This window comes from Mus caroli, chromosome X (genome assembly GCF_900094665.2).
Source record: "Mus caroli chromosome X, CAROLI_EIJ_v1.1, whole genome shotgun sequence".
Taxonomy (NCBI): Eukaryota; Metazoa; Chordata; class Mammalia; order Rodentia; family Muridae; genus Mus; species Mus caroli.
In genome coordinates, this window is record NC_034589.1 from 74,179,633 (window position 1) to 74,186,106 (window position 6,474).

Genomic DNA, 6,474 nt, shown 5'->3' on the forward strand with positions numbered 1-6,474 from the left:
AGTTCTTTATATATATTGGATATTAGTCCCCTATCTGATTTAAGATAGGTAATAGTCGTTTCCCAATCTGTTGGTGGCCTTTTTGTCTTATTGACAGTGTCTTTTGCCTTGCAAAAGCTTTGCAATTTTTTGAGGTCCCATTTGTCGATTCTCAATCTTACAGCACAAGCCACTGATGTTCTATTCAGGAATTTTTCCTCTGTACCCATATCTTCAAGGCTTTTCCCTACTTTATCCTCTATAAGTTTCAGTGTCTCTGGTTTTATGTGGAGTTCCTTGATCCACTTAGATTTAACCTTAGTACAAGGAGATAGGAATGGATCAATTTGCATTCTTCTACATGTTAACTGCCACTTGTGCAAACACCATTTGTTGAAAATGCTGTATTTTGCCCCCTGGATGGTTTTACCTCCCATGTCAAATATCAAGTGCCAATAGGTGTGTGGGTTCATTTCTGGGTCTTCAATTCTATTCCAGTGGTCTACTTGTGTGTCACTATACCAGTACCATGCAGTTTTGTTTTTTGGGTTTTTTTGGTTTTTTTGTTTTTTTTTTTCTTATCACAATTGCTCTGTAGTACAGCTTTAGGTCAGTCATGGTGATTCCACCAGAGGTTCTTTGATACTTGAGAAGAGTTTTTGTTATCCTAGGTTTTTTGTTATTCCAGATAAATTTGCAGATTACCCTTTCTAATTCCTTGAAGAATTGAGTTGGAATTTTGATGGGGATTGCATTTGTAATGCATGTAATGATGGGGAAGCAACCTGTAGATTGCTTTTGGCAAGATAGCCATTTTTACTATATTGATCCTGCAGATCCATAAGCATGGGAGATCTTTCCATCTTCTGAGATCTTCTTTGATTTCCTTCTTCAGAGACTTGAAGATCTTATTATACAGATCTTTCACTTCTTTAGAGTCATGCCAAGGTATTTTATATTATTTGTGACTATTTAGAAGGTTGTTGTTTCCCTATTTTCTTTCTCAGCCTGTTTATCCTTTGTGTACAGAAAGGCCATTGACATGTTTGATTTAATTTTATATCCAGTTACTTCACTGAAGCTGTTTATCAGGTTTAGGAGTTCTCTAGTAAAATTTATAGGGTCACTTATATATACTATCTTATCATCTGCAAAAAGTGTTATTTTGACTTCTTCCTTTCCAATTTGTATCTCCTTGATCTCCTTTTTTGTCGAATTGCTCTGGTTAGGACTTCAAGTACAATGTTGAATAGGTATGGGGAGAGTGGACAGCCTTGTCTAGTCCCTGATTTTAGTGGGATTGCTTCAATCTTCTCACCATTTACTTTGATGTTGGCTACTGGTTTGCTGTAGAGTGCTTTTATCATGTTTATGTATGGGCCTTGAATTCCTGATCTTTCCAAGACTTTTATCATGAATGGGTGTTGGAGTTGGTCAAATGATTTCTCAGCATCTAATGAGCTGATCATGTTGTTTTTGTCTTTGAGTATGTTTATATAGTGGATTACATTGTTGGATTTCTGTATATTAAACCATCACTGAAACCCTGGAATGAAACCTACTTGGTCAGGATGGATGATTGTTTTGATGTGTTCTTGGATTCAGTTCGCGAGAATTTTATTTAGTATTTTTGCATCGATATTCATAAGGGAAATTGATCTGAAATTCCCTATCTTTGTTGGGTCTTTCTCTGGTTAAGTGTCAGAGTATTGTGGTTTCATAGAATGAATTGGGAAGGGTACATTCTGCTTGTGTTTTGTGGAATACTTTGTGCAGAACTGGAATTAGATATTCTTTGAAGGTCTGATAGAACTCTGCACTAAACCCACCTGGTCCTGGGCTTTTTTTGGTTGAGAGACTATTAATGACTGCTTCTATTTTTTTAGGGAATATAGGACTGTTTAGATCATTAACCTGATCTGGATTTAAGTTTGGTACTTTTGTAGAAGGATCTGATGGTGTTTGGATTTCTTCAGGATCTGTTGTTATGTCTCCCTTTTCATTTCTGATTTTGTTAATTAGGATGCTGTCCCTGTGCCCTGTAATGAGTCTGGCTAAGGGTTTATCAATCCTGTTGATTTTCTCAAAGACCCAGCTCCTCCTTTGGTTGATTCTTTGAATAGTTCTTCTTGTTTCCACTTGGTTGATTTCGCCCCTGAGTTTGATTATTTCCTGCAGTCTATCCTCTTGGGTGAATGTGCTTCCTATTTTTCTAGACCTTTTAGGTGTGTTGTCAAGCTGCTAGTGTGTGCTCTCTCTAGTTTCTTTTTGGAAGCACTCAGGGCTATGAGTTTACCTCTTAGAAATGCTTTCATTTTGTCCCATAAGTTTGGGTATTTTGTGGCTTAATCTTCATTAAACTCTAAATAGTCTTTAATTTCTGTCTTTATTCCTTCCTTGACCAAGGTATCATTGAAAAGAGTGTAATTCAGTTTCCACGTTATTGTGGGCTTTCTATTATTTATGTTGTTATTGAAGATCAGCCTTAGTCCAGGGTGATCTGATAGTATGCATGGGACAATTTCAATATTTTTGTATCTGCTGAGGCCCGTTGTGAGCAGTTATATCATCAGTTTTGGAGAAGGTACCATAAGGTGCTGAGAAGAAGGTATATCCTTTTGTTTTAGGATAAAATGTTCTATAGATATCTGTTAGATCCATTTGTTTCATAACTTCTTTGAGTTTCACTGTGTCCCTGTTCAATTTCTGTTTCCATGATATATCCATTGATGAAAGTGGTATGTTGAGGTCTTCCACTACTATTGAGTCAGGTGCAATGTGTACTTTGAGCTTACTAAAGTTTCTTTAATGAATGTGGCTGCCCTTGTATTTGAAGCATAGATATTCAGAATTGAGAGTTCCTCTTAGAGGATTTTACCTTTGATGAGTATGAAATGTCCCTCCTTGTCTTTTTTGATAACTTTGGGTTGGAAGTCGATTTTATTCGATATTAGAATGGCTACTCCAGCTTGTTTCTTCAGACCATTTGCTTGGAAAATTGTTTTCTAGCCTTTCATTCTGAGGTAGTGTCTGTCTTTTTTTCTGAGATGGGTTTCCTGTAAGCAGCAAACGGTTGGGTCCTTTTTGTGCAGCCAGTCTGTTAGTCTATGTCTTTTTATTGGGGAATTGAGTCCATTGATATTAAGAGATATTAAGGAAAATTAATTATTGCTTCCTATTATTTTTGTTGTTAGAGTTGGCATTCTGTTCTTGTGGCTGTCTTCTTTTAAGTTTGTTGAAGGATAACTTTCTTGCTTTTTCTAGGCATGCGTTCCTTCCTTGTATTTTTTTTTTTCTGTTATTATTCTTTGAAGAGCTGGATTCGTGGAAAATTAACGTGTGAATTTGGTTTTGTCGTGGAATACTTTGGTTTCTCCAAAGAAAGTTTGAAAGTTTGGCTGGGTATAATAGCCTGGGCTGGCATTTGTGTTCTCTTAGTGTCTGTACAACATCTGTCCAGGATCTTCTGGCTTTCAGTCTGGTGTAATTCTGATAGGCCTGCCTTTATATGTTACTTGACCTTTTTCCCTTACTGCTTTTTATATTCTATCTTTATTTAGTGTGTTTGTTGTTTTGATTATTATGTTTTGGGAGCAATTTCTTTTCTGGTCCAGTCTATATGGAGTTCTGTAGGCCTCTTGTATGTTCATGGGCATCTCTTTTTTTAGGTTTTGGGAAGTTTTCTTCTATAAGTTTTTTGAAGATATTTTCTGGCCCTTTGAGTTGAAAATCTTTATTATCATATACTCCTATTATCCGTAGGTTTGGTCTTCTCATTGTGTCCTGGATTTCCCGGATGTTTTGAGTTAGGATCTTTTTGCCCTTTCCATTTTCTTTGATTGTTGTGCTGATGTTCTCTGTGGAATCTTCTGCACCTGGGATTCTCTCTTTCATCTCTTTTATTCAGTTGCTGTTGCTGGCATCTATGTTTCCGGATTTATTTCCTAGGTTTTCTCTCTTCAGCATTGCCTCACTTTGTTTTTTTGTTTTTGTTTTTTTGTGTGTGTCTACTTCCCTTTCTAGGTCTAGTATGGTTTTGTTAATTTCCATCACCTGTTTGGGTGTGCTTTCTTGTTTTTCTTTAAGGACTTCTACCTGTTTGGTTGTTTTCCTGTTTTTCTTTAAGGACTTGTATCTCTTTAGCCCTGTTCTCCTGTATTTCTTTAAATGAGTTATTAAAGTCCTTCTTGATGTCCTCTACCATCATCATGAGATATGCTTTTAAATATGGTTCTAGGTTTTCAGGTGTGTTGGGGTGCCCTGGACTGGGTGAGGTGGGAGTGCTGTGTTCTGATGATGCTGAGTGGTCTTGATTTCTGTTAGTATGATTCTTATGTTTGCCTTTCACAATCTGGTAATCTCTGGAGTTAGTTGTTACAGTTGTCTCTGGTTAGAACTTGTTCCTCCTGTGATTCTGTTAGCCTCTATCAGCATACCTGGGAGACTAGCTCTCTCCTGAGTTTCAGTAGTCTGAACACTCTCTGCAGGCAAGCTCTCCTCTTGCAGGGAATGTGCACAGATATCTGGTGTTCGTACCTGCCTGCTGGCAGAAGATGAAGGCCTGAAGCAGGACCTGTCCCAGAAGCTCTTAAGTTCTGTAGTCCACACTCTCACCTTCGAAGACTAGTCACAGAGGGATCCGGGAACCAAAATGGCTTCCCCAAGTACTCAGGCAAAGCCATCCCGGACTGGGAGGACACTTGTTCTCTTGCAGGGAAGGTGCCTGATATCTGGAGTCTGAAACTGGGTGTGCCTCAGAAGCTGTCCTCTAGGGAGGGACCTTGGGTTTGTCTGCTGACTCTGTACCCAAGGTGACCCGGTGCTGGGGCCGACTGGAAGAGACTTGTGACCCTGGTCAGGCCGGGTTTCCTGCTTCCCTAATGCTGGTCCTGCGCGATTGGAATGGAACAGAAGATGTGCTCCACTCACCGGTGTTCCTAAGATCTTGTGGAGCGTCCTCTTGGGACCTTGGGGAGTCTGCCGACTCCATGCCCCTGTAACTCTTTTAAAGGCAAACAAGTAGTTGGGACTGGCTTATAGTTTCAGAAATTCAGTCTATTATCATTATGGTGGGAAGCATAGCAGCATCCAGGTAGACATAGTGCTGAAGGAACCAAGAGATTGACATCTTGATCTGAAGATAACCAGGAAGGGACTGGATTTCACACTGGGCAGAGCCTGAGCATATATATGACCTCAAAGCCCGCCTCTACTGACACTTCCTCCAACAAGTCCATACCTACTCCAATAAAGCCAGACTTCCTAACAATGTCACTACCTATGAGACAAGAATTCAAACACATTAATGTATTGGAGGGGGATTACATGTTCAATCTACTACAGAATAATAGTTTTTATCTTGCCACAATAAATCTTCCTATAGACTAGGTTGAGGTAAGTTTTGGATATATGCACACACTGAGACCTAACAGGCTTTAGGTCTTTAAGTGAAAGAATATATATATATATGCAAGTATAAATTTAGGTATAAATTTAAATTTTTTAGACAGAACGGCAAAAGTGACTGCAAATTGAGAAACTTTTCCCACCTCCAGCAATGTGTAAAGAGGTACCTATTTTTAAATTAGATTTTGTTTTATTTACATTTCAAATGTTATTCTTTTTTTCCTGTTTTCCCCTGGAAACTCCTGATCCCACCCCATTCCCCCTGCTTCTATAGAGGGTGTTTCCCAATCGACCCACCCATACCTCCCATTCCCCTACTCTGGGGCATTGAGCATTCAACAGGACCAAGCATCTCTCCTCTCATTGATGCCCGGCAAGGCCATCCTCTTCTACATATGCAGCTGGAGCCATGGGGGCCTCCATGTGTACTCCTTGGTTGGTGGTTTAGTCCCTGGGAGCTCTGGGGTTTCTAGTCAGTTCACATTGTTGTTCCTCCTATGGGGTTGCAAACCCCTTCAGCTCCTTCAGTCCATTTTCTAACTCCTCCTTTGGGGACCCAGTGCTCATTCCAATGGTTGGCTATGAACATCTGCCTCTGTATTTGTTAGGCTCTGGGAGAGTCTCTCAGGAGACATCTATATCATGCTCCTGTCATCATGCACTTTTTGGTATCCACAATAGTGTCGGCATTTGGTGGTTTTATATGGGATGGATCCCCAGGTGGAACAGTCTCTGGATGGCCTTTCCTTCAGTCTCTGATCCATATTTTGTCTCCATATTTGTTCCTGTGAGTATTTTGTTACCCCTTCTAAGAAGGACTGAAGTACTCACTCTTTGATATTCCTTCTTGAGCTTCATGTGGTCTGTGAAATGGATCTTGGGTATTCTGAGCTTTGGGCAAATATCCATTTATCAGTGAGTGCATACCATGTGTGTTCTTTTGTTACTGTGTGACTGTGTAACCTCATTCAGTATGATATTTTCTAATTCCATCCATTTGCCTAATAATTTCATGAAATTATTGTTTTTAATAGCTGTTTAATACTCCATTTGGTAAACGTGCCACATTTTCTGTATCCATTCCTCTCC